The following is a 23,866-nucleotide window of genomic DNA, read 5'->3' on the forward strand; positions in this document are numbered from 1 at the left end:
AGGAGGAGGAGGAGGAGGAGGAAGAGGAGGAAGAGAGGAGAAGGGGGTTGGGGAGGGGAAAATAGAAAAGGGGACAGAGAATTTTTTGAAGAAATAATAGCTGAAAACTTTCCTAATCTGGAGAAGGAAATGGATATCCAGATCCAAGAGGCACAGAGAACTATCATCAAAATCAACAAAAGCAGATCCACACCAAGACATATGGTAATTAAATTGGCAAAATATAGTTCTAAAGAAAAAATTTTAAAGCAACAAGACAAAAGAAGTCAATAACTTACAAGAAAAATCCCATAAGGCTAGCAGGGTGTTTCTCAGCAGAAAATTTCCAAGCCAGAGGGATGGTATATATTCAAAGCACTGAATGGGGAAAACCTGCAACTAAGAATACTTTATCTGTCAAGGCCATCATTCAGAATAGAACGAGAGATAAGGAGTTTCTCAGACAAATAAAACTAACGGAGTTTGTGACCACTAAACCAGCTTTGCAAGAAATATTAAAGGGGACTCTTTGAGTGGAAAAGAGAGGCCAAAGTGACAGTATAGAGTTAGGATACAAAAGTAGTAAAAATGAATATATCTGTAAAAATAAGTCATACCTAAAACATGGGGAGGTGAGAAGTAAAATATAGGCTCAAACTTAAATGGCCATCAACTTAATCTAGACTGTTACATTCAGAAGAGGTTATATACAAACCTAATGGTAACTATATATCAAAACCACTGATTAATATGCAAAGAATGAAGAGAAAGAAATCCAAATATATCACTAAAGAAAATCAGCAAACTATGAAAGAGACAAAGACAGAAAAGGATCAGATAAAATCTTCAGAAACAACCACAAAACAAATAATAAAAGGACAATCAATACAGATCTATCAATAATTACTTAGAATGGAAATGGACTAAATAATGCAATCAAAAGACATAGGGTGACAGAATGTGTGTGTGTGTGTGTGTGTGTGTGTGTGTGTATTTAAAAATGACCCATCTATATGCTGCCTACAAGAGACTCACTTTAGACTTAAAGACACCTGCAGGTTAAAAGGGAGGGGACAGAGAAACATCTATAATGCAAATGGATGTCAAAATACAGTCTGAGTGGCAATACTTACATTGAACAAAGTAGACTTTAAAACAACGACTATAATGGGACACCTGGGTTGCTCAGCTGGTTGAATGTCTGACTTCACCTCAGGTCATGATTTCATGGTTGGTGAGTTCAAGTCCTGAAACAGGCTCACTTCTATCAGCATGGAGCCCACTTGGGATCCTTTGTCCCTCTCGCTCTCTGCCCCTCTCCCACTTGTTTGTTCTCTCTCTCTCTCTCTCTCTCTCTCTCTCTCTCTCTCTCAAAAACAAACATTTGGAAAAAGCCACAAAAATACTATAACAAAAGGCAAAGAAGGATACTATATAATGGTAAGGGGACAATCCAATGAGAAGATATAACAATGGTAATTATGTACCCGACATAGGAGCACCCAACTACACAAAACAGCTAATAACAAACATAAAGGACCTGATAATAATATAACAGAAGGGGAATTTAACACCCTAGTTACATCAATGGACAGATCATCTAAACAGAAAATCAAGAAGGAAACAATGGCTTTGCATGACACATTGGACCAGATGGATTTAACAGATATATTCAGAACATTTCATCGTAAAACAGCAGAATACATATTCTTCTCAAGTGTGCATGAAACATTTTCCAGAATAGATTGCATATTAGGCCACAAAACAATCCTCAAAAATTCACAAAGATTGAAGTCAAACCATGCATCTTTTCTGACCACAACACTATGAAACTAGAAATCAACCACAAGAAAAAAATTGGAAAGACCACAAATACATGGAGGTTAAATAACATGCTACTAAACAATGATTTCCTGGGTTAACCAGGAAATCAAAGAATAAACTAAAAAGTACATGGAAACAAATGAAAATGAGAACATGACTATCCAAAACCTTCCGGATGTAGCAAAAGTGGTCCTAAGAGGGAAGTATATAGCAACACAGGTCTATGTCAAGAAGCAAGAAAAATCTCAAACAAACAACCTAACCTTACACCTAAAGGAGATAGAAAAAGAACAACAAACAAACCCTAAAGCCAGCAAAAGGAAGGGAATAATAACGATTAGAGCAGAAATAAATTATATAGAAACTATAAAAACAGCAGAACACATCAATGAAACCAGCAGCTGGTTCTTTGGGAAAAAAAAATCAATAAAATTGATACACCTTTAGCCAGACATGTCAATAAAAAAGATAAAGTCCTCAAATAGATAAAATCACAAATGAGAAAGAAATAACAACAAACACCACAGAAAAACAATTAGAAGAGAATATTATGAAAAACTATATGTCAACAAATTGGACAACCTGGAAGAAATGGATAAATTCCTAGAAATATATAAACTACCAAAACTGAAGCAGGAAGAAATAGTAAACTTGAACAGAATGATAATCAGCAAAAAAAAAAAAAAAAAAAAAAATTTGAATCAGTAAAAAACAAAACAAAAAACCCCAAGAAACAAGTCCAGGACCAAATAGTTTCACAGATGAATTCTACCAAATACTTAAAGAGGAGGTAATACCTATTGTTCTTAAACCATTCCAAAAACTAGAAAAGGACAGAAAACTTCCAAGTTATTTCTATGAGGCCAGCATTACCCTGATACACAAACGAGGTAAAGACATCACTAAAAAAGAGAACTACAGGCCAATAACCCTTACGAACATGGACACAAAAATTCTCAAGAAAATGCCAGCAAACTGAATCCAGCCAGACATTTAAAAAAATCATTAACCACGAGCAAGTGGGATTTATTCCTGGATGGTTCAATATTCACAAATCAATCAACATGATACATCACATTAATAAGAGAAAGGATAAGAACTATATGATCATTTCAATAGACGCAAAAAAAACATTTGACAAAGTACAACATCCATTCATGGTAAAAACTCTCAACAAAGTAAGTTTAGAGGGAACACACCTTAACATAATAAAGGCCATACATGGAAAATCCATAGCTAACATCATATTCAGTGATGAAAAACTAAGAGCTTTTCCCTTAAGGTCAGGAACAAGACAAGGATGTCCACTCTCACCAAAATTCTCTTAAATCTTTATTTAGAAAGAGAGACAGAGGGTGAGCAGGGGAGGAGCAGAGAGAGAGGGAGATACAGGATCCAAAGCAGGCTCCAGGCACTGAGCTGTCAGCACAGAGCCTGATGTAGGTCTCAAAATCACGAACCGTGAGATCATGACCTGAGCCAAAGTTGGACGCTCAACCAACTGAGCCACCCAGGCGCCCCCACTCTCACCACTTTTATTCAACATAATACTGGAAGTCCTAGCCACAACAATCAGACAAGAAAAGGAAATAAAAGGCATCCAAATTGGTAAGGAAGAAAACTTTCACTATTTGCAGATGATGTGATACTATATAAAGAAAACCCAACATCTCCACCAAAAAACTGCTAGAACTGATAAATGACTTCAGTAAAGTTGCAGGATACAAGATGAATGTATAGAATTCTGTTGCTTTTCTATACATCAATGATGACACAGCAGCAAGAGAAACTAAGACAACAATCCCATTTACAACTGCACCAAAAATAAGATACCTAGGAATAAACCTAACCAAAGAGGTGAAAAACCTGTACTCTGAAAACTATAAAACTCTGATGAAAGAAATTGAAGAGGACACAAAGACATGGAAAGACACCCCATGCTCATGGACTGGAAGAACAAATATTGTTAAAATGTCCATACTACCTGAAGCAATCTATAGATTTAATGCACTCCCAATCAAAATACCAACAACCTTCTTCACAGAACTAGAACACTCCTAAAATTTGTATGTAACCATAAAAGACCCAAATAGCTAAAGCAATCTTGAAAAAGCTGGAGGCATCACAATTTCAGACTTCAAACTATATTACAAAGCTGTAGCCACCCAAACAGTATGGTACTGGCACAAAAACAGACACATAGATCAATGGAACAGAATAGAAAATCCAGAAATGGACCCACAACTATATGGCCCATTAATCTTCAACAAAGCAGGAAAGAATACCCAGTGGGAAAAACACAGTCTCTTCAACAAATGGGGTTGAAAAAACTGGGCAGCAACCTGCAAAAAAAGAAACTGGACCACTTTCTCACACCATGCACAATAATAAATTCAAAATGGATGAAATACCTAAATGTGAGACAGGAAATCATCAAAATCCTGGAAGAGAACGCAAGCATTGACATTGGCTGAAGCAACTTTTTCTCGATAGGTCTGCTCGGGCAAGGGAAACAAAATAAAAAATAAACTATTGGGACAATATAAAAAAAAAAAGTTTCTGCACAGGGAAGGACCAGCAACATAACTAAACAACAATCTACAGAATGGGAGAAGATATTTGCAAATGACATATTCGATAAAGGGTTAGTATCCAAAATACACAAAGAAGTTATAAAACTCAACACCCAAAAAACAATTAAAAAAATGGGCAGAAAACATGAATAGACATTTCTCCAAAGAAAATATACAGATGCCAACAGTCACATGAAAAGATGCTCATCATCACTTACTATCGGGGAAATTCAAATCAAAACTACAATGAACTATCACCTCACACCTGTCAGAATGGCTAAAATCAACAACACAAGAAACAACAGGTGTTGACAAGGATATGGAGAAAAAGGGATACTCGTGTACTGTTGAGGGGAATGCAAACCGGTTCAGTGCCTGATGAAAACAATATGGAGGTGCCTCGAAAAGTTAAAAATAGAACTACCCTATGATCCAGCAATCACACTACGGGGTATTTACCCAAAGAATACAAAAACACTAATTAAAAAGGATACATGTACTCCTATGTTTATAGCATTATTTACAATAGCCAAGATATGGAATCAGCCCAAGCGTCTACTGATTGATGAATGGGTAAAGACATAGTAAATATATACAATGGAATATTATTCTGCCACAAAAAGAATGAAATCTTGCCATTTGCAACAACACAGGTGCTTCTAAAGAGTATAATGCTAAGCGAAATACATCAATCAGAGAAAGACAAATACCATATGATTTCACTCTTGTGTGGAATTTAAGAAACAAAACAAGCAAAGGGAAAAAAGAGAGAGAAAGAAATCAAGAAGCAGATTCTTAATTATAGAGAACTGATGGTTGCCAAAGAGGAGGGGGTTAAGTAGGGTGTGTTAAGTAGGTGATGAGGATTAAGGAGTGTGCCTGTGGTGACGTCAGCACTGGATGATGTCTGAAATTGTCGAATCACTCACTGTATTGCACACCTGAAGCTAATGTAACATTGTGCACTAACTGAAATTACAATAAAAACTTTGAAAAAAGGAGTGAGGTCAGAAGGCAAACTTTTCCTTTCCTCTCAAACATACATTCTAAGTACCACCGAAAGTTCTAATAATATATGCAACACCACCTGGTTTCAACATACAGAGAGTCCAAGCAAGAATGATGAGTACCAGAGATCCACATGGGTCAGACCCAGAGCAACGCTCCAGGATTCTGGAATCTACCCAGTCTGTTATTCACCCCGACCCCTGTACCCCTGAGCCTTTGCCCTGTGAAGTTCACTGCTCTTTGTCAGATTCAAATCCAAGTACCTCTATTGTCTCACATTCCAGGCTCACGGTTTCCTCCTGTCTCAAGGTGTATAATCCGTACACAGAAATCCAAGCAGCTCCAAACAGATTTGCTCAACTTAGCTACTCCTCACATGACATCTCCCCAAGCTAGGCTCCAGCTTAAACTCTGTACAGGAAGTTGCTGTTGCTAGCAAAGAACTCTCACCCCCTCTGGACTACTCTGCTGCTGAAGTTCTGGTCACCTGGGTCCTGTGCCTTCAACTCTTCCAGCTTCTTGGCAGCTGGCAATCCGTCACTGTCAGTTCCTGGGGTGCCCTCACAATCACTGGTGGAGTACTTTTGCAGCTCTGATGACCCAGAGCTCCAGCAACAGGTGCAAAGCTCTCCTCCGGGACCAGATTCCTTCATTTTTTCCCTTCTGTCTCCTTGGTGTATCTATACAGTGAGTGTTTTGATTCTATTCCTCTCCAATCGGTGCTGTGACCCCTGCCTTTGAATGAGCCTTCACCCCTTAGCAACGGCAAAGAGTCTGATACAGTGTGGCCTACAGAAACCAGCTTCAAGGTATCCTTAGAGCCTCGGAGCTGCTAGAGCATTGGGCAAGCCCAGATTTCTTAAGGACTTTTTGATCCTGCTTCGGTTTCTGCCCCACCGTGGGGACTACATTGGGGCCTACATCAGAGCTTTCAGCCAGTCTGGAAACTTAGCAGGATTCTGCAATTCCTCATATAAATACTGGACTTGCTCCCATGCTTCCCATGTTAGGGCCCTGGGAGAGGGCAACTGGCACCTCCATGGGCCTCCAAACTTTCTGGGGCTTAGGATGCTGGGGTTGGAAGAGGGCCAATGGCAGAAGCCATGCGGAGAAGCAAGATGGGGGGTTGAAGAACCCAGCCCTCTTCTCTCTGTTGGCTAGGGCAACAAAGACCCGTCTGTCGTCTCGGTCCTTTTCTGTACACTACCCCAGAAATCTACTGCCTAGAAGAGCCTGTGATCCGCCAGACTTTCTAAACGGGGGGTGGAGTACGTCAGGGTGAGGACCCACAGTCCAAAGAGTGCTGAACGCCTGCCCAGGTGCCCCAGACAGCCAGACGCTGCGTATGGGCTCCACTTCCTGAAGCTCCCTCTCCGCCGATGCCCAGTGGGAATTGGTCAGCTGGGGGCAGGTACAGCCCGACCACTACCCCAGGGAACCAAACCCGCAGCGAGGGACTGTAACACAGACACAGCCTGCCCAGCCAGAGGCTCAGAGTTACCCTCATGTGGACAAAACCCTGACTTTGGGGCTTCAAAAAGATGTACAAAACCTCTATGGAGACACTCAGGACATAAAAGGAGCCCCAAATAAGTTATATATGACAAGCTCCTGAATTAACTTCGATTATTATAAAATTTCCCAATCTTCTCCAAACTACGAATTCGACATGATGAAGAGCAAAGAAGAGAACTTGAGTTACCAGATATCAATGCCTGAAAGGAAGTAACTAAGATTTTAAAAGCACTGGGTCGACTAGTGCTTGTTAACCTTTCCTGCTCGTAGGAATCTCCTGGGGATCTTGTTAAGGGCGGCTCCTAATTGAGAAAGTATGGGATGCAGCTTGAAATTCTGCATTCCAAACAAGCTAACCAGGGGATGCTGATGCTTTTGGTCCCTGGAACACACTTTGAGAAGCAAGGGAGTAAATAATTGAAAGAACAGAATAGAGAGCCCAGAAATAAACCCATGCATTTATGAAAGCTTGCTATACAGCAAAGATGGAATAGCAGATTAGCAGGGTAAGTGAACTATTTAATAAATTGGATTGACCCTAGGTCCTTATAAGAGGGACATAGGAGTGTCAAAATGAGGGAGAGATTTGAAGGCTCTGTGTGGTCAGCTTTGAAGATGGAGGAAGGGGCCACAAGCCAAGAAGTGGGTTCTAGAAGCTAGGAAAGGGGCGCCTGGGTGGCGCAGTCGGTTAAGCGTCCGACTTCAGCCAGGTCACGATCTCGCGGTCTGTGAGTTCGAGCCCCGAGTCAGGCTCTGGGCTGATGGCTCGGAGCCTGGAGCCTGCTTCCGATTCTGTGTCTCCCTCTCTCTCTGCCCCTCCCCCGTTCATGCTCTGTCTCTCTCTGTCCCAAAAACAAACAAACAAACAAACAAACAAAAACCAAACCTAGAAGCTAGGAAAGGCAAGGAAACTGATTTCGCCCCTAGAGACTACAGGAGGCATACAGCCCTGCCCACTCGTTGATTTTAGCCAAGTGAAAGCCATTTGGGGCTTCTAACCTCTAGACTATAAGGTAATAAATGTGTTGTTTTGGGCCACTGAGATTGTGGTAATTTGTTACAGAAGCACTAGGAAATAAACACATCATATAACAAAGGGCACCATAAAACAACGTGAAAACATAGGCCACAGATTGGGAGACTTTTGCAAAGGGTACAGCATACAGGATTAGAATACAAGAATACAAGGCAAACTACAAGTCAATAAAAATGGGGCAAGTGGCCCACTGGAAAAGCAAGCAAAAGATAAGTACAAAATTCACAGAAGAGGAAAGCTCAGTGACCAAGAGTCATAAGATATGCAACCTCACTAATAATTCTGGAAATGCACTTTCGAAAGATGAGATACCATTTTACAGCCATAAAATTGTTAACATTTTGGTAAAGCCAAGTGTGGATGAGAATGTGGAACAATGGAAACTTTCATAAAAATTCTGACAGGAGTGAATATTTTTGCAATGACTTTGGAGAGAGCAATTTGGCAACATTTAGTAAACTTGAAGGCACTTGTACTCTGACTCAATAATTGCACCTGTAGGTATTTCATTGGAGACACTATTACATGTGAGTACTTGGGGAAACTTACTATTCAATAAGGCATTTTTGTAACAATAAACAATTAGAAGTAATCTAAATATCCTTCAAATGGGCAAATAGATGGATTGTGGTATATTTCCACAATGGAATACTACACAGCAATTAAATTGAATGAGTCAGCACTTCCTCTCTTACCTAACTATATATGTAATTAGGCCTTAGGCTGTTTTCCTGTCTCTAGTGTCTTCTCCATTTCTGTACAACTGGAAGATCTTTGAAAATCTGGCCGTGTCTTTACCTTAATTAAAATTCTTCGGTGGGTTTTTTAGAAGTAGTTTTATTGGGGTGTAATTGGTATACCATGAACTGCAGATATTTAAATCGTGCGATGTGTTAAGTTTGGACACATGTATAAATATCACCATGATCAAGGAAGTGAACCTATCCATGACACCTAAATGCTCCCTTGTGTCCCTTTGCAGTCTCTCTGCCCTCCCCCTCCAACCTCTCTCATCCGTAAGTAACCATTGATCTGCTTTCTGTCACTATAGATCAGTTTGCATTTTCTAGAGTTTATTATTAAGCAGAATCAATCCAGTATATAATAATTTTTTGTTTTGCTTCTTTCACTTAATATAATTACCTTAAGACTCATCCATGTTGCAGTGTAGTTCATTCCTTTGGATTGCTAAGTAGGATTCCATTGTGTGGATACCCTACAATGTGTTTATCCGTTCGCCTGCTGGACATCTGGGTTATTTCCAATTTTTGAGTGTTACAAATAAAGCTGCTATGAACATTGTGTACAAGTCTTTATGTGGAAATCTGGTTTCTTTTCTCTTAGGTAAATTCGTAGAAATGGAATGGCCGGATTAAGTGGTAGGCATATGTTTAACTTTTTAAGAAACTACCCTAGGGGCGCCTGGGTGGCGCAGTCGGTTAAGCGTCCGACTTCAGCCAGGTCACGATCTCGCGGTCCGTGAGTTCGAGCCCCACGTCAGGCTCTGGACTGATGGCTCGGAGCCTGGAGCCTGTTTCCGATTCTGTGTCTCCCTCTCTCTCTGCCCCTCCCCCGTTCATGCTCTGTCTCTCTCTGTCCCAAAAATAAATAAAAAACGTTGAAAAAAAAAAATTTTTAAAAATTAAAAAATAAAAAAAAAAGAAACTACCCTAGTGGCCGTACCATTTTGAATTCCCATAGCAAGCTTCAGTGAGATTTAAGAATGAGATCTGGGGCACTCGTCAGGCCTTGGAAAAGGGCCTCTGCAGATGTAATTAAGTTAAGGATCTCAGATCATCCTGGATTTAGAGTGGGGTTCAAGTCTAATGACAGATACACTTATAAGAGAAATGCAGATGGGGAGACAGTGACAGAGACAGAAGAGGAAACAGAGGCAGACTGGGGCTATGCTGCCCAAGGTAAGGTATACCTGGAGCCCCCAGGACCTGGACCCTACCTGCCGGGCCACAGCCTTGGGCCCTTGCCCTCCTCACCGTACCCTCGCCTGTGCGCCTCGCCTGCCCTCTCGCCTGTCCTACGTCTTACTTGTACCTGTATTTCCTCATCTACACCATGCTCTCTTACCTGTGCTCTGTCTTCCCACGTGTGTTCTGTCCTTTTACATGTCCCCAAAGTAAGTAGCTCTCTTGCGAGGTTCAGGAAGGGCGAGACTGTTGGCGTGTAGTTAACCTCTTACTCAACTCACGGTAATGACCTTATGGCCCCAGCTGGAACGTAAGCTCTCTGAGAAGGCGGGGAACAAACATATTAAACATTTAAACTCCTAACACCTGCATGTCACGTCTAACTAGCCTGTCGAATCCTCACGAGAACCTTGTGAGTAGATATTTTTATCTCCGTTTCACAGAACGCTAAGCTCAAAGAGCTTGTCACTTGCCCAGCGTCTCACAGCAAGGACTCACACAGAGCTCCAGCTGGCCCCCAACTCCAAGCTTTCTGTGCCCTGGCACTGGGGAAGTGACTGCCCGGTCCCCTCCCCTGAACTCCCTAGCTCGTTTCCTCCAAGATGATAGGTGCTGGATAAATGTTTGCATACTGCTGAAAGTCGTTTATCCTCAGCCAGCCTGTCCATTAAATAGTCATTGTATTCATTTTCCATTAGAATCTCATCTGCCCGAAGCTTAAAATAGGATTGGAAATTTGCTGTGTTTGACCTATGTTCACGCATTAGCATAACTTATCAAACTAGAGAACTGAGAAGCTCCTGGATGCTGAGCGTGGGAAGGCCGAGGGAGCTCACGAAGGCCACAGGGTCCCAGGAGCACTGGGAGGAAAAAAGAGAAGGGCTCAGAGACGAGGCAGAAGAAAATGAAGACAAAGTCTTTCAGAGCAGAGTGAAAAGAGCCTCAGCCTTCATGGAGGGATCTTGGACTCAGACCCCAGCTGTGCCACTCACCATCTGGGAAACCTGGGCAAATCGTAACGGCCCGTACCCTCTGCTTCTTCCTCTGAAAACTCTCAGCGGCCTCCAGCCTCACTGGGGTGACGACAGGAATTCTCACGGAATGAGATGTGTGAATCCTGCTTGTAAAGAACCAAAGGGGTGGGGCGTTTACAGTGCTCCAGGTGATGTGACTTTTTCTTCCTTGCTTTGGATTCAAACTCTCAGTCTGAAAGATGGGATGTTGTGAAATTGCTTTAAGTGCTTTGAGGCAGGGGCCGTCTTTACACTCCCCCATCCCCTGGGACCTAGAATGGCGCCTTGCCCAGAACAGGTGCTCAGGGACATCTGCTTGAATGAATGATGAATGAACGAGTTGGGCTCAAAACTGCTCAGGCCATGGCCCTATGCAACTATTACTATCGTGCTCCCTGACCTCCTCTCCAGGGTCCTCAAGTGGCCTTCGGGCCAGCAGCAGCCGCTTGGGGATTATGGTAATAGGCGAGAGCAGCTGGTAGGAATGGGGTGAGCATGGTAAACAGAGTCAGGTCAGCCCCAGCAGGAAGGGGCCCCTGAATCACCTCTTAGCTGGCTACTAAAGACCCAGGGTTGGTGCAGGAAAAGTCAAGCACAACTGGGGAAGAAGGCAGTGATCTGAGCATAAAAAGAAGAAGGCGCGCATCCTACGACTAGATACAAGCGAAAGCAACAAAGAGAAATAGTAATGGGTCCTGATCAAATGGCTTCTTAAAAAAAAAGGACTTCTTAAAACACATAATGCATGGGGCTCCTGGGTGGCTCAGTCGGTTGAGCTTCCGACTTCGGCCCAGGTCACGATCTCACCGTCTGTGAGTTCGAGCCCCGTGTCGGGCTCTGTGCTGACAGCTCAGAGCCTGGAGCCTGTTTCAGATTCTGTGTCTCCCTCTCTCTCTGCCCCTCCCCTGTTCATGCTCTGTCTCTCTCTGTCTCAAAAATAAAATAAAACATAAAAAAAATTAAAAAAAAAAAAACCACATAATGCACACACACCCCCCCAAATTGTACTTATTGTTACTCTAGATGGTGATAGAGAGTAAGATTGTGTTTGACGTTGGGGGCTTAAAATAAAATGTTTCCTTTGTGTGCATGTGAGTGTGTGTGCGCGTGTGCATGTGTGTATGCTCTTTCTCCAGATCCCAGCAAACATTGTGCTATGTTTCCATAATGGTGGTAGTAACATACTGCTCATTTCTAGCTGCAACTTTTGATGACTTTTGACAGCAAAAGCACTGCTCCTGGTCAAGGTGAGAGAGTGTTTGGTTACCATCAAAAGAAAAGTTGAGACGGATTCTTACAAGGGGTTGAATAGTAGCCTCCCAAAAGGCATGTCTGTGTCCTAGTCCCTAGGACTTGTGAGTGTTACCGATTTGGAAAAAGGATTTTTGCAGATAAAATTGTCTTAAGAACCTTGACGTAAGATCATCCTGGATCAGTTGGTGGGCCCAAATCAGATGACCAGTGTCCTTATACTGGAAGGGCAGAGAGAAATTTAAAACAGAGGAGGAGAAGACATGAAGAGGAGCAGGTGACATGAAGACAGAGATGGGATTGATGTGACTACAAGCCAAGGAATGACAAGGATCGTCCACAGTCACTGGCAGTTAGGAGAGAGGCATGGAAGGGATTCGGTTGCAGGGTCTCAGAAGGAAGTGTGGTCCCGCAAATACCATGGTTCCAGACTTCTGCCTCCAGACTGGGACAGAATAAATTTCTACTATTCTAAGTCATCTAGTTTGGGGTAGTTTGTTACAACAGTCCTTTGAAATGAACAGAAACCCAAGATCCTACCTTTTCATAGATGTTTCACGTGAAAGTTATAAACACCCACACGTCAATCCAAATTCCAGTGATGTGAAGTCCCCATGGAACCTCTAGCCAGCTTCTCTGAGCTCAATAATCTCTCAGAGTACTTCCCTGGGGGGTCCCTAAGCTGCTTGACTCCCCCATCAGAGCTCTGACCCTTTTGCCACATCGTGGGTCCTGTACAACCTTCCCCGGAAATGTGCTCAGCTGAGCCCCACACCCCGGCTTATAAGGATGTTGAGTACTATTTCCCATCTACCCAAGTTCAAAGACTCTAGGGCTTAGCGAAGTCTTAAAATGCATCAGAAATCCTCACAGTGGGGGCATGTTGACTCTGGTTCTGGCCAGGAAAGGCTGCCTTTGTAGCACTGGGCTTGTACCAGCGTGAAGGACTAGCCAACCACACGCCGAGTGGTTAGATCTAGTATATATTTCTGACAAGACCTGCCTGGGCAATCGGTGAATGGGATGCCCTTGTGTTCAAATTTCCTCCAATCTCCCTTCCAGAGCTTCCAACTCTTGAAAGATTCAGGGCCTCACCACTGGTCTGATCTTCCCTCTGCAGGGTCCATTCTGCTAACCCCTCTCACCGCTTCCACAAAATGAACGTGTCCCATGTCTGCTGATCAGGCCTTTCTCCAATGCTAAGGGACAGTATCATTAATGCATTAATTAGGTCAGCTCAGGAGTTTAACAAATTTCTCATGATGGAGACCAGATGGAGAGAGGTGGGTTGGACAGTGTAGCCGTGGGTGGATTCATAGTTGGCTGAAGGCTCGTACCCAGAAAAAAATCCCTGGTCTTCTGAAGGGAGGGTTTTTTTTTGTTTTTTTGTTTTTTGTCCTTGGCCCAATCCTAGTCAACATTTTAATCAAGAATTTGAATAAAGTCAAAGAGGCAAGCTTATCTAATTTGCAAATGACCCAACCCTGAGCAATATAGAAAATATTTGTTCACATATTGTTTTTTCAAAAAAAAAAAAAAAAAAAAAAAAAAAAGCAATGATGGACCACAATGAATAAATCCGGATCCATGTAACTTCTTTCACTCGGTTTCAGAAAATAACCCACAAAAGTAAAAAGATAGGTTAAAGCACTTTTGAGAGAGAAGATTTAGTGGTTCCAGTTTATTTTAAGCTCAATATGAGTCAACGGTCTGAGGAGAAGTTTCTAAAAGGACATAAATTTAGGTTGCATTTCTAGAATGTACAGGTCTGGATCCAGGATGGTGATCGTTTTGGTATGCTCTGCACTGTCAGAACATGGCTGCAATTATGAGTGTGGTTTTGGATATCATGGTCGACGAGAGACACAGCTCATTGGCGGGCATCTAGCGAGATAAGTCAAGGTTGGGATGAGTTTAAGGTTGGGATGAGTTTGCTTGTCACCTGAGCAAACTTGCTTTTTAGTCCAGAGAAGGAAAGACTCGGGCATATGTTACGTGTCTTCACAGACCTGAAGAGCCATCCACTTAGAGGGGTTGGGAGTATGGGTTGTTGGGGGCAGGATGGGTGTTGATATTCTGGGCAGCTTCAGAGAGTGAAAAGGAGAAAAAGGTAAGTCTGAAAGGACCAGATTTGGTTTCATTTCTAAGAATCAGAGTTGTCCCACAACAGGGTGTTCTCCTTTGTGATGAGATGACTCTCCCATCCTTGGAAATCGTCAAGCAAAACTATCATTGCAGTAATCACCAGGGTGGGCCAGACTGGAATCACTGGCTGGCTGAGGTCCTCTTCCACCTTTACCACTAAGGATATGTCCCCTCAGAAGCCACATGGTTGGTCCAAGAGGATGGCCCTTCTAGATGCCAGGTGGCTACTCTTGGTTAAAGTCTCAACAGGCATTGTCACTGGTTACCATCTCTAAAGAAGTTCTCAATGTCCTTTTCAACGAATCTCTTGAATAATATTATATTACTTGTATATAGTGTTTTATTAGGATTATTATTTGATTTCAGGTAAAAAATACCCAAGTCAAGCTTATAGGGAAAAAAGGGGAATTTTTTTCATATAACACACATAATTTGCTCATGTGGTTCTAGAGGGCAGGAATGGAGCTGGTGTCAGAAACAGTGGGTTGGAGCCTGCCTCACTACCTCTGAACCCAGCTTCCTCTGTTCGGAACCCAGGGCTGCAGAGAATCCCAGGCAGCCTTCACTCCAGCCGTTACACCGGTAGAACAGAGGTACAAGCACTTCCTAGGGAAGAACTCTGATTGGCTTGGCCTGGGTCATGTATCCACTCCTTGGACCAATCACGGTGGCCAAAAAATCCTGGGGCCTGTGATTGGCCAGACCTGGGCCCAGGAGAAAGGACTGTGATCGGTAGCCAGAATCACACAGATGGGTAATGGAAAGAAGCTGCCAGGTGGAGAAAACAACAGGGTCCATTACTGGGCTTCAGAGTTTACAGAGCACTTTTGCACACATGATTTCATTTGATTCTCACTCCTCCTTCCTGTGAAGAATGTGGAGCACGTGGATCATTTTCTTTACCATTTGTTGCCACTTCACCTTACAGAAGCAGTTGGTCACCTATTAAACAAAAATAGTTCGAATTTCTTTTTCTTTTTTTTTTTTTTTTGAGTTTATTTATTTTGGGAGAGAGAGAAAGTGCATGGACGCATGAGTCGGGGAGGGGCAGGGAGCAAGGGCGAGAGAGAGAATCCCAAGTAGGCTCCGCACTGTCAGCATGGACCCCCACACGGGCTGGGGCTCGATCGTGACCTGAGCTGAAATCGAGAGCCTGACGCTTAACTGACTGAGCCACCCAGGCGCCCCAGTATTTTGAATTTCTTAACATTGTCACAGGAAGGATAGATCCATTGAATGTCCTTTATTGTCATCTGATACAGTTCTTGTACGGTGCCAGCTCAAGCTATTTCGAGAACTCCTGACGGTAGAAAACTCCTTTTGGAGTTTTCTGATAGCAGGTCCCTGGGGAGTAGCTTACATCAGACGAAAAGTGGGTCAGTAGGCTTCCTGGGGACCCACCTTAGAAGTATAGGTCCTCCCCCTCTTCCCCAACTCTTCCCTGGCTCGCTCTTTCTTAGGAAAATCAGACGCCATTAGGAAAATTAGGCAGGTATTACTTCAAACAGAGCTGAGGTTGGCGACAGGCCCCTTATTCATGCATTCTTATTTTCTTTCTTTCTTATTTCTTATTACTTATTACTTATTTCTTTCTTTTCTTATTCATTCATTCTTATTTATTTTCTTTCTTATTACTTATTACTTATTTCTTATTACTTATTTCTTTCTTTTCTTTCTTATTCATTCATTCTTATTTATTCTTTTGTTTATCCATGCATCCATTCACTCAGACACACCAAAATTGTATAGGACACCTGTATGCTGATTAGTGGTTAGACAACGCAGTTTTAACAAAGAGCTCCCCAAATAGGGGGCACCTGGGTGGCTCAGTCCGTTAAGTGTCCGACTTCGGCTCAGGTCATAATCTCACAGGTTATGAGTTTGAGCCGTGCGTCGGGCTCTGTGCTGACAGCTCAGAGCCTGGAGCCTGCTTCGGATTCTGTGTCTCCCTCTCTCTCTGCCCCTCCCCTGCTTGTGCTCTGTCTCTCTCTCTCTCTCTCCAAAATAAATAAACTTAAAAAAATCTTTATGGGCACCTGAGTGGCTCAGTCGGTTAAGCATCCAACTTCAGCTCAGGTCATGATCTCACGGTTTGTGGGTTCAAGCCCCGCATGGGAACCTGGAGACTGTTTTGGACTCTGTGTCTCCCTCTTTCTGTGCCCCTCCCCTGCTCATGCTGTGTCTCTCTCTCAAAAAATAAATAAATACACATTAAAAATTAAAAAAAAAAAGAAAAGAAAAAAGAGGTCCCCAAATAGAATAACTTAAGAGAAAAAGTGGCTTATTTGTTTCTCATGTAAGTGTGTGGGATGAGCTGTCCAGGTAGTGGTGGGGCTTTGCTAGGGACCCAAGTTCCTTCCATCTTGTTGCTCTGCCCTCCCCCGGGGTACAGTTCTTGTTTTCTACGTCTGCTCCCCAGCCCATGGGAAGGAAAAATCACAAAAGGGGTGAGCTACTCCGTTGTTAGGAACGTGAAGTGGAAACTCACCTCATTTCTGCTCTTAACCCATTTGACAAAAACCACATAGGGCCATGCCTCGCCGCAAAGGACTCGAGAAATGTAGCTAGGCAGCCACGCACTTGGCCGAGATTTACTCATAGGAAGAATGGGAGAATGGGTGGTTGGAACAACAGCAGAGTCTATCACGACCTGCTCTGCCCAACTCCGTGCACTCCATAGGATGGAATGGAGTGAGCCTCGCTCTCAGGTGGCTTGTTAACTAGCAGGAAAGAAATGCCTTGTCCCCTAGCAGTAACACGAGGCCATGTGGAAGAAGGGTCATGGGAGTGGGGCAAAGAACGTAGAAAGTTCACAGGAGGAGGGATGACTGCTTAGATGGGCGACAGAAGGGGGCGGCATTTCAGCTGGTCGGCCTGGGCTTGAAAGATAGGTCTGAACCTGAACTTGAACATGAATGAGGACAGCAGGCAGAACAAAGAGCAGTTACAACTGTCCAGTGAAGGGCAGATTCTCACGTGAATGAGGGACTCCTCAGCCACCCTCTCTCAACAGTTCTGAACACATTCCCACACGTTCGCCATTTTTGTCCCCACCTGCGATAGCGTCGGCGCATTCTCGGTGTCCTCCTTGGTCCTGGAAGACACAATGCTATACAGGTGCTCAGGGTATTTTTCCAAGTGAGCCTAGGCAGCTCTTCCTGGGGCCACCTTTCATCCCTTCTGAGTGAGACGGGCCGCAAGGCCTAAGGAGACAGGCCGGGCTGTGAGTCAGAGCCCGGAGACCTGGAGTCTAATAACTTAGTAATTGCAAACATTTTTGGAGCCTTGCCGTTTACAGAGCATGCCAAATATAGAATTTTCTTTCATTCTCATCTCAACTCAGAGGGGCGGCTAAGTGAGACATCAGCTATGAAAATACTTTGAAAAATTGGCAGTGCTGCGGAATGGAAAACATCACTACGGAAACGCTGAAATCTTATGATTTCGAACTCCATTGATTCCGAATTTGTGGTGATTTGCACAAGGGTCCAGGCTGAAAATTATCTTTATGCTCGCTCTACCTAAAAGGATTTGCTAAGCAAATTCAGAGTGTGGCCAAGACGACTGGGAGACATTTACAACCTACTGAGGACAACCGTTTTCGGGGATGATTGTAGCACTACTGTTAAAAATACTGTGCTTCAATTAAGTTTGCACAGTGCTCTTTTCATTCAAGTAGGTCTGGCGGGACTTCTACAAGGCAATAAAACTTTGTTAGCCATTTGTTTGAGGTCCTGAATATTCTAAAGAGTACAAACATTGCGAAGCAAACTAGTTTGGGGCCTCACAGAGAGAATTTAAGTGTTTAAGAAAAGGCAGGACTGGGGCGCCTGGGTGGCTCAGTCGGTTAAGCGTCCGACTTCGGCTCAGGTCATGATCTCACGGTTGGTGAGTTCAAGCCCCGCGTCGGGCCCTGTGGTAACAGCTTGGAGCCTGGAGCTTGTTTCGGATTCTGTGTCTCCCTCTCTCTGACCCTCCCCCGTTCATGCTCTGTCTCTCTCTGTCTCAAAAATAAATAAATGTTAAAAAAATTAAAAAAAAAAAAAAAAAAAGAAGAGGCAGGACCATCACTTGGCCAGGATGTGGAAGAGGAGATTCTGGTGCCAGTCTGCAGTTTGGATTAATTTTGGCAGTGGAGGCTCTTCCTCTTCCTTTCCCTTGAAATCTCCATAAAAGCTCAATCAAGCAGAAGCACGCAGAGCAATTCCAGCTGAAGTCAGAGTGCCTCCTCTCCGTTCCTCACTGCGACCCTGACTCATTCTCAAAGCACCTTTGACCGGGTGCTGAAGAGCCCAAAACCTTGATGATGTTTAAGATCTCTTTGAGTCCTGTGTCTATAACCTGATGGAAAGTCACAGTCAATAGCGGCCAACATTTATTTGAAACTTATGCTTTGGTAGGTCTATGCTAAGTGCCTGCTTGCATAGATGAGGCCACTGCAGACACCGGACCGTGATCACACTGACAATACGTGGTGGGACAGAGACTCAGGCTGGTCTCATGGTACATAGAACATGGTTTTATAATCATCGCTCTTACAGATCACGCCTTAGTACCAACATCCCCCCTCTCTGTTTGGTTGGACATGACTTAATGGGCTTATGTTTTACATTTGTTATAATTTATGTCCTAACAAAACTCAGAAGTCGAGGACCCCCCCCCTTCTCAACCACATCCTCTGAAGCCTTAATAAGAGAGCACGGTGACGTGGCCATGTCCCCAGGAGCTGGGTGTTGAAGTGGACAAGAGCCAAGGAACTCAGCAAGCGTATAAATATATATAGTGTTTCAAAGTGGATGCATATTTGCTGTGAGAGGGGTGGGGAAAGATGCAGAAAGAGACATTTGGGATGAGCGTAGGTTAGATTGAGCAGTTTATGGAGTTTAAATGTGGTTATTCTATCTGAAGGTCATTCATTCATCAGACATTTATTAAGCCCCATCCTATGCCAGGCACTGGGCTAAGTAAGTGTTGGGGATACAGAAAAAAAGATGAGTCCTCTTCCCCTCAAAGGAAATGACTTGTTAAGAAAAATTAACATTCAGGGGCGCCTGGGTGGCTCAGTCGGTTAAGTGTCTGACTTTGGCTCAGGCCATGAACTCTTGGTTCATGGGTTCGAGCCCCATGTAGGGTTCTGTGCTGACAGCTCAGACCCTGGAGCCTGCTTCAGATGCTGTGTCTCCCTCTCTCTCTCTGGCAACCCCTCTCCCCACCACTCACACTCTCTCTCCCTCGCTCTCAAAAATAAGTTAAAAAAATAACATTCAAAGAATAAGAATAGTGGAAACATGGGCAATGAGCCATCAGAATGCAAGTGGCCGTGGGTGACTAGGACTTACTGCAGGGCTCTGTAGGGCACATCTGTCCAGTGTTTTGCTACGGTAACAAAGGGGCAGTGATCCCTCTTCCTTGAAGGGTAGGAGTCGAAAAAGACTTCATCGGTAATACTTTAATGAACCTTCATGATGACGCTGCAGTCGTCTTACAGACAGAGGTGATTTGGCCAAAGGAGAGAGGTCACCGGGCTCCCTGTGCAGCCTCAGGCGTCCTGGGCTGTTGGCTCTTGCAGCAAGTATTTAGAGAACAGGTCATGATTGATTAGAGGATTCAGAGGCTGTTTTCTCACCTCAGATACCCTCTCACTTTTGCAGAGGGAGGCTGCCTTCTATCCATGCTCAAACTCCTTCTGGCCGAAGCATCTAGTATTCTGGCCACCTGGGGCACTGCATTCCCAACCCACAGTTCCCTGTTTCTGTGACAGGAGAGAAGCTGATGTACAAGAAAGGTGGGGACTGTTGGCTCCCACAGGGTAGGATGTAGGGAGTGGGTGACGGGTCTGAGGGGAGAAGACCATCTAGCCATATGGGGATTTGCACGCCCCAGGTCTGGTACCGAGGACCAGCCTGTCGCCAGCAGGACCACTGCATGAACTCTTTTCAAAACCCAAGAGGTCGCTGTCTTGCCTCCTTAGAATTTCTCTTAAATGACTTGAGTTTCAAGAAACAGGATCTCACTCAGTTGGCTTCGATTATGAGCCTTATTTCTATGCGTGGGCGTGGCTGTAAAGACAACCGGGCTCCCGTGGGGACTCAAGTGGTATGCAAGGCTCCACCAAGGCCACAGGGGGCACAACAGCCGGAACCACAGAGTACTAGCATACCCTCTGCCCATGTCTCCTCCATGGCACAACATCATGGAGGCCACCTCCCCCCGCCCCCCCGTGCTGCGGCTAGAACACCTGTCACCCTCTGCCGCCCCACGACTTCTGCTGCGTCAGGCCCCCTGCTACCTCCACGGACCTGCCTACCAGCCTACTCTCCGTTTCTCTTTCTGTCCCTGAACCTCTCACCCCTCTCCTTATGGCCCCCAGTTCAAATTCCTGTTTTTCTAGAGCTTTCCTGCAATGGTACTTGCCCACAGCTGGTTCAGGTCGCCACAGACAGATGGCCACGGTCGCATGCTTCTGATGAAGGCACGTCCCTTAGCAGAGGGCTTTGGGCTGGCTCCATGACCCTCGAGTGCCCCCACCCCGCCGCCTCTCGCTTCTCTGAGAAGGGAGCTGTAGGCATTGATGGCATGAGGAGGCCCATCCAGCCCAGGTAGGGATCTGGTTTTGGGACACAGATGATGAACAGGGGGCGTCTTAAAGCTCATCAAGCCCAAAGTCCCTATAGGCTGAGATTCCTGGGCACCACACAGCCTGGCCAAGGCAACGTGCAGCCTCTTTTTAAACACCCCCTGTGACAAGGCACACACACAGCCTAGAGCAGTCCACTGTGACCATGACTGAGATTCTCCTTCCACTGAATGTGAATCTGCCTGGGCCTGGGTCCTGCCCAGGACAGAATCACAGGTCCTGCTCTATCCTCCCAGGCCTGTTAATCCCTGTTCAATATTATGGCCTCTTACATAACAGAAGACAGTTTTCTTGCATTTTCCCTTCAAAGACTGTGTTCCCTCCGGTTCTGACAAGCATTCCTCATGTGACTTACTTTGAGTTATCTGAGCACACCATCATTCTCCCTGGAATGTGGCCCCATTTGCCCGTGTCCCTGTTGAGGTGCGGCCCGGACGAGAAGCAGTTCTCTGAGCGCGGGCCGGCCGACAAGTGCAGCCAGGTGAGGTCAGGCCTGCTCCCACTGCAGATTTCCGATTAAAGTCGTTGGTCCCCTTATGCTTCATTCCAAGCAGGGGTTCTATGATCCCCACCGATCCTGCTGGGGAGCATATTGTCATCCGAAATCAGCCACAGAACACACAGTCAGATTCATGGGTTTGTTTCACTCTAGAGCAGCAGGTGGCCAAGAGGGAGGAGGGGAGCATCATCCAGAAGGGTGGTGACCCTGAAGCGTCCCGGGAGGGCCACAGGGGAACCTGGACCTGTCGTGGATGGGTTGCTTTCTGGGGTGGAATCAGCGGAAGTGGTGGGCTGGGGTGCAGTCACGAGGTGAGGGTGGCCTGGCAATTGGGTGCCCTCGGTACTGGATGGAATAGCGAGGCGGCTCTGGGACACCATTGGTCACTCATTTTACAGCCACTGCGTGGCTTTGGAGAAACAAGGTCTCCCGTTAACTCTGCAGCTGCTTTTATCTGTGTCCCTCCAGCCTGATTAACTATAGGAATCCTTTTTAATTATTCAGGCCGAGCTGACGTCACTCTTTCAATCCAGATGGTTGTTTATTCTTTCAGGATCTTTGTGGATTCTAGGGGCTTTAGGAGGCAGCATATTCCCACATTCAATCATGTGGCGGTTACCAACGAGATGCCCATGTGAATCACGCAGGCCCTGTGACTGTCCTTGCACTGACCTTCTTCTTTACTCTTCCCGCTGTTGTTCTCATTCAGACCCCCACCTGGACTGTGCCGCCAACCTCCAAGTGCCTCCAGACCACTCATGGACCCCAGGTCCGTCCATCCAACTGTCTGCGAGAATGGCCCACCGGGGTGTCCAACAGGCGCCAGAGATGCAACGCGCCCAGACTCAACGGCCTTGTCTCCGCCCCCACCTTGGTCCTGCCCTCTAGTTGCTATGGGTGCGTTGTACCTCCAACCACCAAGTCATCCAAACCAAACAACCAGGCGTCCCTGTCACCCAAGATGCCTCCCTCACCCATGCACCTACCTGGTTTCAGTCACCTGTCACTTCTTCCCAAATATCTTTCAAATCTGCTTCTCTTCTCCCTTTTGTGGGTCCTCTGATCTTTTGCTTGGGTTCGTGCAAAAACCTTCTTACCCATCTCCCCGTTCCAGTCCCTTCTCCCTCTACCCCGCTGGATGCCCTGCTGCCAGAGGGAAACTTTTAAAATGCAAATCTGATCCTCTGCCTCCCTACATAACATCCTTTAATAGCATCTCATAACCTAGTGTGAAATCTGAAATATCTTACACAGCACCTAAGGCTTTGCATCTGATGAGGCCTGGTTTCTAGCACATTTTCGCTTGTGCCCGGTGATCCAGCCACAAAGAACCACCAGCAGCTCCCTGGACTGGCTGCCCTGTGTCCTGTCTGACCTGTGGACAGGCTGTTTCCACTGTCTGGGATGTCGGAAATATTAAAGGCAAGAATACTAACTGCTGCCATTTACTGATGACGCACCCTAGGCCAAGGCACTCTGCTCATGAATACTTATGTGTCATCATAACAATTCTGTAAAACAGATACTAGCATGATGTCCATTTTACAGATGAAGAAACTGCAGCTTAAAAGAAGCAAAGAGGCCGGGGTGTCTGTGTACCTCATCGGTTAAGCACTTGACTCTTGATTCTGGCTCAGGTCATGATCTCACGGTCGGTGAGATCGAGCCCTGCATCGGGCTCTGTGCTGGCAGCATGGAGCCTGCTTGGGATTCTCTCTCTCTCTCTCTCTCTCTCTCTCTCTCTCTTTCTCAAAATAAATTAAAAACAAACAAAAAAGAATGGCAGAGCCTGACCCAAGGTCATACAGCAAATAGTGTCAGGGCCAGGATAGGAATCCGGGTCTGCAATGAGTCTGATTCTACCGCATCTCCTCCGGCGTGTGCGATAAACTCCAGCCACGTTCTTAAACCCAACGGCTATATCTGTTCATGCCGAAACTTTCCCTGGCCTTCCCTTCACAAGAAGTTAGTTAATTCCCTCCTTCTTGCCACTGCGTCTTGCACATGACTGTGTCTGGCCATCTCCCCGCTGTACTGGGCCTGTGGGCAGTGCCTACCTGCACACACAACCCTCCCTTGTCTAAGCAGCTGTGCCCTATCCTGGGGGCCTATCCACAACCCAGGCTGCAGCCGACTGAGCATGGGATGGGCACCAAACCCCCAAGGCTAGTCCGCAGGCTTGGAGTAGTGTTGTGATGCATATGTTTATAGGTCGAAATCAAGAGCTTCTGGAAGGCCATGTAGGCCGTGGACATGCTCCACCCCAGATCTCTTTCAAAGGGACCTACTGTGGGAAATGTAGACAGCCTCCAGTTGCTGCCTTTTGGATCCCACCATGGCGTTCAGATCTCTGCCAGTCTGCCTTCAACCAACCAGCACACTCCGGGTATTGCAGCGGTCCATTCCTGCCCCATATGGACTCCTCCAATGGGCAGCCTCGGCTTGGGAGGCCCTCTGTTGG

General features: G+C 45.1%; 1 pseudogene; it reads right to left on the reverse strand.

The window, feature by feature from the left end:
* Nucleotides 1-5,788: 5,788 nt before the first annotated feature.
* On the reverse strand, nt 5,789-6,891 carry LOC125913341 (neugrin-like; annotated as a pseudogene).
* Between the last annotated feature and the right edge of the window lie 16,975 nt (nt 6,892-23,866).

Source organism: Panthera uncia, assembly GCF_023721935.1.
Source record: "Panthera uncia isolate 11264 chromosome C1 unlocalized genomic scaffold, Puncia_PCG_1.0 HiC_scaffold_4, whole genome shotgun sequence".
Lineage (NCBI taxonomy): Eukaryota > Metazoa > Chordata > Mammalia > Carnivora > Felidae > Panthera > Panthera uncia.